We start from the raw sequence: 9,917 nt of genomic DNA on the forward strand, positions 1-9,917 counted from the left end.
CCTCCTGGGTGCCTCCCTCCTGGGTGCCACCCTCCTGGGTGCCACCCTCCTGGGTGACGCCCTCCTGGGTGACACCCTCCTGGGTGCCACCCTCCTGGGTGACACCCTCCTGGGTGACGCCCTCCTGGGTGACGCCCTCCTGGGTGACACCCTCCTGGGTGACACCCTCCTGGGTGCCACCCTCCTGGGTGCCACCCTCCTGGGTGACGCCCTCCTGGGTGACGCCCTCCTGGGTGACACCCTCCTGGGTGACGCCCTCCTGGGTGACACCCTCCTGGGTGACGCCCTCCTGGGTGACGCCCTCCTGGGTGACGCCCTCCTGGGTGACGCCCTCCTGGGTGACGCCCTCCTGGGTGACGCCCTCCTGGGTGACGCCCTCCTGGGTGACAACCTCCTGGGTGACAACCTCCTGGGTGCCACCCTCCTGGGTGACGCCCTCCTGGGTGCCACCCTCCTGGGTGACACCCTCCTGGGTGACGCCCTCCTGGGTGACGCCCTCCTGGGTGACGCCCTCCTGGGTGACGCCCTCCTGGGTGACGCCCTCCTGGGTGACGCCCTCCTGGGTGACACCCTTCTCGGTGACACCCTCCTGGGTGACGCCCTCCTGGGTGATGCCCTCCTGGGTGACGCCCTCCTGGGTGACGCCCTCCAGAGTGACGACCTCCTGGGTGACGCCCTCCTGGGTGACGCCCTCCTGGGTGACGCCCTCCTGGGTGATGCCCTCCTGGGTGATGCTCTCCTGGGTGACGCCCTCCTGGGTGACGCCCTCCTGGGTGACGCCCTCCTGGGTGACGCCCTCCTGGGTGACACCCTCCTGGGTGACACCCTCCTGGGTGACGCCCTCCTGGGTGACGCCCTCCTGGGTGACGCCCTCCTGGGTGACGCCCTCCTGGGTGACACCCTCCTGGGTGACACCCTCCTGGGTGACACCCTCCTGGGTGACGCCCTCCTGGGTGACACCCTCCTGGGTGACGCCCTCCTGGGTGACACCCTCCTGGGTGACGCCCTCCTGGGTGACGCCCTCCTGGGTGACGCCCTCCTGGGTGACGCCCTCCTGGGTGACGCCCTCCTGGGTGACGCCCTCCTGGGTGACGCCCTCCTGGGTGACGCCCTCCTGGGTGACGCCCTCCTGGGTGACGCCCTCCTGGGTGATGCCCTCCTGGGTGACGCCCTCCTGGGTGACACCCTCCTCGGTGACACCCTCCTGGGTGACGCCCTCCTGGGTGACACCCCCCTGGGTGATGCTCTCCTGGGTGACACCCTCCTGGGTGACGCCCTTCTGGGTGACGCCCTCCTGGGTGACGCCCTCCTCGGTGACGCCCTCCTGGGTGATGCTCTCCTGGGTGACACCCTCCTGGGTGACGCCCTCCTGGGTGACACCCTCCTGGGTGACGCCCTCCTGGGTGCCACCCTCCTGGGTGACACCCTCCTGGGTGACGCCCTCCTGGGTGCCACCCTCCTGGGTGACACCCTCCTGGTTGACGCCCTCCTGGGTGACACCCTCCTGGGTGACGCCCTCCTGGGTGACACCCTCCTGGGTGACGCCCTCCTGGGTGACACCCTCCTGGGTGACACCCTCCTGGCAGTGTTAGACTCGAACACAGGAAAAAGTGCTAATCTTAGTTATTTTACTCAATTGTGTCCACAGAATAAGCTCGGGATTAATCTCTTACGATTAATAACATTTCGACTTGATGATTATTTTTTTGCCAGGAGACTTAAAAATGGTATTTAATATCTGATGAAATATAGAACAGCTTTTAATACTATGGAGAAATGTTAAATAAGTGTGATGCGGTCAAGGAAAACTTTGTGTGTTGCAATGGATGTGGGACCCAAAAAGTATCACCATATTGCAAAACTCCAGCCCAGACGTGTCTCAGTACAGGCAGTGTGTAACAGTACAGGCAGTGTGTAACAGTACAGGCAGTGTGTAACAGTACAGGCAGTGTGTAACAGTACAGGCAGTAACAGTGCAGGCAGTGTGTAACAATGCAGGCAGTGTGTAACAGTGCAGGCAGTGTGTAACAGTGCAGGCAGTGTGTAACAGTACAGGCAGTGTGTAACAGTGCAGGCAGTGTGTAACAGTGCAGGCAGTGTGTAACAGTGCAGGCAGTGTGTAACAGTGCAGGCAGTGTGTAACAGTACAGGCAGTGTGTAACAGTGCAGGCAGTGTGTAACAGTGCAGGCAGTGTGTAACAGTGCAGGCAGTGTGTAACAGTACAGGCAGTGTGTAACAGTGCAGGCAGTGTGTAACAGTGCAGGCAGTGTGTAACAGTGCAGGCAGTGTGTAACAGTACAGGCAGTGTGTAACAGTGCAGGCAGTGTGTAACAGTACAGGCAGTGTGTAACAGTACAGGCAGTGTGTAACAGTGCAGGCAGTGTGTAACAGTGCAGGCAGTGTGTAACAGTGCAGGCAGTGTGTAACAGTACAGGCAGTGTGTAACAGTACAGGCAGTGTGTAACAGTGCAGGCAGTGTGTAACAGTGCAGGCAGTGTGTAACAGTGCAGGCAGTGTGTAACAGTACAGGCAGTGTGTAACAGTGCAGGCAGTGTGTAACTGTACAGGCAGTGTGTAACAGTACAGGCAGTGTGTAACAGTGCAGGCAGTGCGTAACAGTACAGGCAGTGTGTAACAGTGCAGGCAGTGTGTAACAGTACAGGCAGTGTGTAACAGTGCAGGCAGTGTGTAACAGTACAGGCAGTGTGTAACAGTGCAGGCAGTGTGTAACAGTACAGGCAGTGTGTAACAGTACAGGCAGTGTGTAACAGTGCAGGCAGTGTGTAACAGTACAGGCAGTAACAGTACAGGCAGTGTGTAACAGTGCAGGCAGTGTGTAACAGTACAGGCAGTGTGTAACAGTGCAGGCAGTGTGTAACAGTACAGGCAGTGTGTAACAGTACAGGCAGCGTGTAACAGTGCAGGCAGTTTGTAAAAGTGCAGGCAGTGTGTAACAGTACAGGCAGTGTGTAACAGTGCAGGCAGTTTGTGAAAGTGCAGGAAGTGTGTAACAGTACAGGCAGTGTGTAACAGTGCAGGCAGTTTGTAAAAGTGCAGGCAGTGTGTAACAGTGCAGGCAGTGTGTAACAGTGCAGGCAGTTTGTAAAAGTGCAGGCAGTGTGTAACAGTACAGGCAGTGTGTAAGAGTACAGGCAGTGTGTAAGAGTACAGGCAGTGTGTAAGAGTACAGGCAGTGTGTAAGAGTACAGGCAGTGTGTAACAGTACAGGCAGTGTGTAACAGTACAGGCAGTGTGTAACAGTACAGGCAGTGTGTAACAGTACAGGCAGTGTGTAACAGTACAGGCAGTGTGTAACAGTGCAGGCAGTGTGTAACAGTGCAGGCAGTTTGTAAAAGTGCAGGCAGTGTGTAACAGTACAGGCAGTGTGTAACAGTGCAGACAGTGTGTAACAGTGCAGGCAGTGTGTAAGAGTACAGACAGTGTGTAAGAGTACAGGCAGTGTGTAAGAGTACAGGCAGTGTGTAAGAGTACAGGCAGTGTGTAAGAGTACAGGCAGTGTGTAACAGTGCAGGCAGTGTGTAAGAGTGCAGGCAGTGTGTAAGAGTACAGGCAGTGTGTAACAGTACAGGCAGTGTGTAACAGTACAGGCAGTGCGTAACAGTACAGGCAGTGCGTAACAGTAGACAGTGTGTAAGAGTACAGGCAGTGTGTAAGTACAGGCAGTGTGTAACAGTACAGGCAGTGTGTAAGAGTACAGGCAGTGTGTAACAGTACAGGCAGTAAGAGTACAGGCAGTAAGAGTACAGGCAGTGTGTAAGAGTACAGGCAGTGCGTATGAGTACAGGTAGTGTGTAAGAGTACAGGCAGTGCGTAAGAGTACAGGCAGTGTGCAAGAGTACAGGCAGTGTGTAAGAGTACAGGCAGTGTGTAACAGTGCAGGCAGTGTGTAACAGTGCAGGCAGTTTGTAAGAGTGCAGGCAGTGTGTAAGAGTACAGGCAGTGTGTAACAGTACAGGCAGTGTGTAACAGTACAGGCAGTGTGTAACAGTACAGGCAGTGTGCAACAGTACAGGTAGTAACAGTACAGGCAGTGTGTAACAGTAGATAGTGTGTAACAGTACAGGCAGTGTGCAAGAGTACAGGCAGTGTGCAACAGTACAGGCAGTGTGTAAGAGTACAGGCAGTGTGTAAGAGTACAGGCAGTAAGAGTACAGGCAGTGTGCAACAGTACAGGCATTGAGTTATAGTACAGGCAGTGTGTAACAGTACAGGCAGTGCGTAACAGTAGACAGTGTGTAACAGTACAGGCAGTGTGTAAGAGTACAGGCAGTGTGTAACAGTACAGGCAGTGTGTAACAGTACAGGCAGTGTGTAAGAGTACAGGCAGTGTGTAACAGTACAGGCAGTGCGTAAGAGTACAGGTAGTGTGTAAGAGTACAGGCAGTGCGTAAGAGTACAGGTAGTGTGTAAGAGTACAGGCAGTGCGTAAGAGTACAGGCAGTGCGTAAGAGTACAGGCAGTGCGTAAGAGTACAGGCAGTGTAACAGTACAGGCATTGAGTTATAGTACAGGCAGTGTGTAACAGTAGACAGTGTGTAACAGTACAGGCAGTGTGTAAGAGTACAGGCAGTGTGTAAGAGTACAGGCAGTGTGTAACAGTACAGGCAGTGTGCAAGAGTACAGGCAGTGTGTAACAGTACAGGCAGTGTGTAAGAGTACAGGCAGTAAGAGTACAGGCAGTGTGTAAGAGTACAGGCAGTGTGTAAGAGTACAGGCAGTGTGTAAGAGTACAGGCAGTGTGTAAGAGTACAGGCAGTGTGTAAGAGTACAGGCAGCATGTAAGAGTACAGGCAGTGTGTAAGAGTACAGGCAGTGTGTAAGAGTACAGGCAGTGTGTAACAGTACAGGCAGTGTGTAAGAGTAGAGGCAGTGTGTAACAGTACTGGCAGTGTGTAAGAGTACAGGCAGTGTGTAACAGTACAGTACAGGCAGTGTGTAACAGTACAGGCAGTGTGTAACAGTACAGGCAGTGTGTAACAGTACAGGCAGTGTGTAACAGTACAGGCAGTGTGTAAGAGTACAGGCAGTGTGTAACAGTACAGGCAGTGTGTAACAGTACAGGCAGTGTGTAAGAGTACAGGCAGTGTGTAACAGTACAGGCAGTGTGTAAGAGTAGAGGCAGTGTGTAACAGTACTGGCAGTGTGTAAGAGTACAGGCAGTGTGTAACAGTACTGGCAGTGTGTAAGAGTACAGGCAGTGTGTAACAGTACTGGCAGTGTGTAAGAGTACAGGCAGTGTGTAACAGTACAGTACAGGCAGTGTGTAACAGTACAGGCAGTGTGTAACAGTAGACAGTGTGTAACAGTACAGGCAGTGTGTAACAGTACAGGCAGTAACAGTACAGGCAGTGTGCAACTGTACAGGCAGTGTGTAACAGTACAGGCAGTGTGTAACAGTACAGGCAGTGTGTAACAGTACAGGTAGTGTGTAACAGTACAGTGTGTAACAGTACAGGCAGTGTGTAACAGTACAGGCAGTGTGTAACAGTACAGGTTGTGTGTAACAGTACAGACAGTGTGTAACAGTACAGTGTGTAACAGTACAGACAGTGTGTAACAGTACAGGCATTGAGTTATAGTACAGGCAGTGTGTAACAGTACAGGCAGTGTGTAACAGTACAGGCAGTGTGTAACAGTACAGGTAGTGTGTAACAGTACAGACAGTGTGTAACAGTACAGACAGTGTGTAACAGTACAGGCAGTAAGAGTACAGGCAGTGTGTAACAGTACAGTGTGTAACAGTACAGACAGTGTGTAACAGTACAGGCAGTGTGTAACAGTACAGGCAGTGTGTAACAGTACAGGCAGTGTGTAACAGTACAGGCAGTGTGTAACAGTACAGACAGTGTGTAACAGTACAGTGTGTAACAGTACAGACAGTGTGTAACAGTACAGGCAGTAACAGTACAGGCAGTGTGTAACAGTACAGACAGTGTGTAATAGTACAGACAGTGTGTAACAGTACAGGCAGTGTATAACAGTACAGACAGTGTGTAACAGTACAGGCAGTGTTTAACAGTACAGGCAGTGTGTAACAGTACAGGCAGTAACAGTACAGGCAGTGTGTAACAGTACAGGCAGTGTGTAACAGTACAGGTAGTGTGTAACAGTACAGTGTATAACAGTACAGGCAGTGTGTAACAGTACAGGCAGTGTGTAACAGTACAGACAGTGTGTAACAGTACAGGTAGTGTGTAACAGTACAGTGTATAACAGTACAGGCAGTGTGTAACAGTACAGGCAGTGTGTAACAGTACAGACAGTGTGTAACAGTACAGGCAGTAACAGTACAGGCAGTGTGTAACAGTACAGGCAGTGTTTAACAGTACAGGCAGTGTGTAACAGTACAGGCAGTGTGTAACAGTACAGGCAGTGTGTAACAGTACAGGTAGTGTGTAACAGTACAGTGTATAACAGTACAGGCAGTGTGTAACAGTACAGGCAGTGTGTAACAGTACAGACAGTGTGTAACAGTACAGGCAGTGTGTAACAGTACAGACAGTGTGTAACAGTACAGGCAGTGTGTAACAGTACAGGCAGTGTGTAACAGTACAGGCAGTGTGTAACAGTACAGGCAGTGTGTAACAGTACAGACAGTGTGTAACAGTACAGGCAGTGTGTAACAGTACAGACAGTGTGTAACAGTACAGGCAGTGTGTAACAGTACAGGCAGTGTGTAACAGTACAGGCAGTGTGTAACAGTACGGACCACGGTGTGTCTGCTAGAGTAATATATTAGTTGTGAACATGTGAAGCCAATAGGATAAAGTTTTCACAGGTTATCACATGGAGACTAATATCAAACTAAGAACATTTACCGGCCAAAATCAACGTTTTTCACTAAGAAGACACACCAGCACATCAAGAGTTCGGGGTGGAGGGCAACACTGTACGCAGCTTCAAGACTAGGTAAGTTAAGAGGAGCGGCCAACAGCTATGAACCAACCCTTGTAAATACAACTAGACGAGTTACAACTAGGTAAGAACGACATAGGTACAGAAACACATGACAAATAATATTGTACATCAATCGACACATTAAATTAATTTTTGTAATTCCTTTAACTTGAGCAAATTTGATCATCTGCATAACCCGGTAATGACTCCAGTCTTGACTGTCATCTTCTCCCGGTAATGACTCCAGTCTTGGCTGTCATCTTCTCCCGGTAATGACTCCAGTCTTGGCTGTCATCTTCTCCCGGTAATGACTCCAGTCTTGGCTGTCATCTTCTCCCGGTAATGACTCCAGTCTTGGCTGTCATCTTCTCCCGGTAATGACTCCAGTCTTGGCTGTCATCTTCTCCCGGTAATGACTCCAGTCTTGGCTGTCATCTTCTCCCGGTAATGACTCCAGTCTTGGCTGTCATCTTGTCCCGGTAATGACTCCAGTCTTGGCTGTCATCTTCTCCCGGTAATGACTCCAGTCTTGGCTGTCATCTTCTCCCGGTAATGACTCCAGTCTTGGCTGTCATCTTCTCCCGGTAATGACTCCAGTCTTGGCTGTCATCTTCTCCCGGTAATGACTCCAGTCTTGGCTGTCATCTTGTCCCGGTAATGACTCCAGTCTTGGCTGTCATCTTGTCCCGGTAATGACTCCAGTCTTGGCTGTCATCTTCTCCCGGTAATGACTCCAGTCTTGGCTGTCATCTTCTCCCGGTAATGACTCCAGTCTTGGCTGTCATCTTCTCCCGGTAATGACTCCAGTCTTGGCTGTCATCTTGTCCCGGTAATGACTCCAGTCTTGGCTGTCATCTTCTCCCGGTAATGACTCCAGTCTTGGCTGTCATCTTCTCCCGGTAATGACTCCAGTCTTGGCTGTCATCTTGTCCCGGTAATGACTCCAGTCTTGGCTGTCATCTTCTCCCGGTAATGACTCCAGTCTTGGCTGTCATCTTCTCCCGGTAATGACTCCAGTCTTGGCTGTCATCTTCTCCCGGTAATGACTCCAGTCTTGGCTGTCATCTTCTCCCGGTAATGACTCCAGTCTTGGCTGTCATCTTCTCCCGGTAATGACTCCAGTCTTGGCTGTCATCTTCTCCCGGTAATGACTCCAGTCTTGGCTGTCATCTTCTCCCGGTAATGACTCCAGTCTTGGCTGTCATCTTCTCCCGGTAATGACTCCAGTCTTGGCTGCCATCTTCTCCCGGTAATGACTCCAGTCTTAGCTGCCATCTTCTCCCGGTAATGACTCCAGTCTTAGCTGCCATCTTCTCCCGGTAATGACTCGAGTCTTGGCTGCCATCTTCTCCCAATTAACTATGTATTAGAAAATCAAGAAACTTTTCAGGTTTGCTTGCTAGCAACGAATATGCTAATGAGGTCATTACCAGTGTTATGGTGGCCCGGCAGGTGCAGCTCTGCCCTCGCCAGCAGCTTTCTCAAGGAAAATTACCCAACTTTGCTTTATAATCAGCCGTTGGGATGGTTCTTGATCCAAGGAATTCTCCTGCTCTTCACTCTCCTGTGTCGAGTCTGACTTTTCCCCAGGCGCTGCATGACGTCTACGGGTTTAGCTCTCTACCAGGAATTTAATATATCTAATCTTGCTTAAAAAATGCATAATATTTTGCAAGCGTCTATATCACACTTTTATGACAGTAGGTTAGTACCGCCCTGTATGTGTGTGTGTGTGTGTGTGTGTCTGTGTGTGTGTGTGTCTGTGTGTGTGTGTGTCTGTGTGTGTGTGTGTGTGTGTGTGTGTGTGTGTGTGTGTGTGTGTGTGTGTGTCTGTGTGTGTGTGTGTGTGTGTGTCTGTGTGTGTGTGTGTGTGTGTGTGTGTGTGTGTGTGTGTGTCTGTGTGTGTGTGTGTGTGTGTGTGTGTGTGTGTGTGTGTGTGTGTGTGTGTCTGTGTGTGTGTGTGTGTGTGTGTACTCACCTATTTGTACTCACCTATTTGTGGTTGCAGGGGTCGAGTCCTAGCTCCTGGCCCCGCCTCTTCACCGGTTGCTACTAGACCCTCTCTCTCCCCGCTCCATGAGCTTTATCAAACCTCGTCTTAAAACTGTGTATGGTTCCTGCCTCCACTACGTCATTTTCTAGGGTATTCCACTGCCTTACAACTCTATGACTGAAGAAATACTTCCTACTATCTCTCTGACTCATTTGTGTCTTCAACTTCCAATTGTGGCCTCTTGTTTCTGTGTCCCCTCCCTGGAACATCCTGTCCTTGTCCACCTTGTCTATTCCACGCAATATTTTATATGTCGTTATCATGTCTCCCCTGACCCTCCTGTCCTCCAGTGTCGTCAGGCCGATTTCCCTTAATCTTTCTTCATAGGACATTCCCCTTAGCTCTGGAACTAACCTTGTTGCAAACCTTTGTACTTTCTCTAGTTTCTTGACGTGCTTTATCAAGTGCGGGTTCCAAACAGGTGCTGCATACTCCAGTATGGGCCTGACATACACGGTGTACAGTGTCTTGAATGATTCCTTACTAAGGTGTCGGAATGCTGTTCTCAGGTTTGCCAGGCGCCCATATGCTGCAGCAGTTATCTGATTGATGTGTGCTTCCGGAGACATGCTCGGTGTTATACTCACCCCAAGATCTTTCTCCTTGAGTGAGGTTTGCAGTCTTTGGCTACCTAGCCTATACTCTGTCTGTGGTCTTCTGTGCCCTTCCCCTATCTTCATGACTTTGCATTTGGCAGGATTAAATTCGAGAAGCCATTTGCTGGACCAGGTGTCCAGTCTGTCCAGGTCTCTTTGAAGTCCTGCCTGGTCCTCATCAGATTTAATTCTCATTAACTTCACATCATCTGCAAACAGGGACACTTCTGAGTCTAACCCTTCCATCATGTCGTTCACATATACCAAAAATAGCACTGGTCCTAGGACCGACCCCAGTGGGACCCGGCTCGTCACAGGTGCCCACTGTGATACATCATTACGTACCATG

This window comes from Cherax quadricarinatus, chromosome 65 (assembly GCF_038502225.1).
Source record: "Cherax quadricarinatus isolate ZL_2023a chromosome 65, ASM3850222v1, whole genome shotgun sequence".
Taxonomy (NCBI): domain Eukaryota; kingdom Metazoa; phylum Arthropoda; class Malacostraca; order Decapoda; family Parastacidae; genus Cherax; species Cherax quadricarinatus.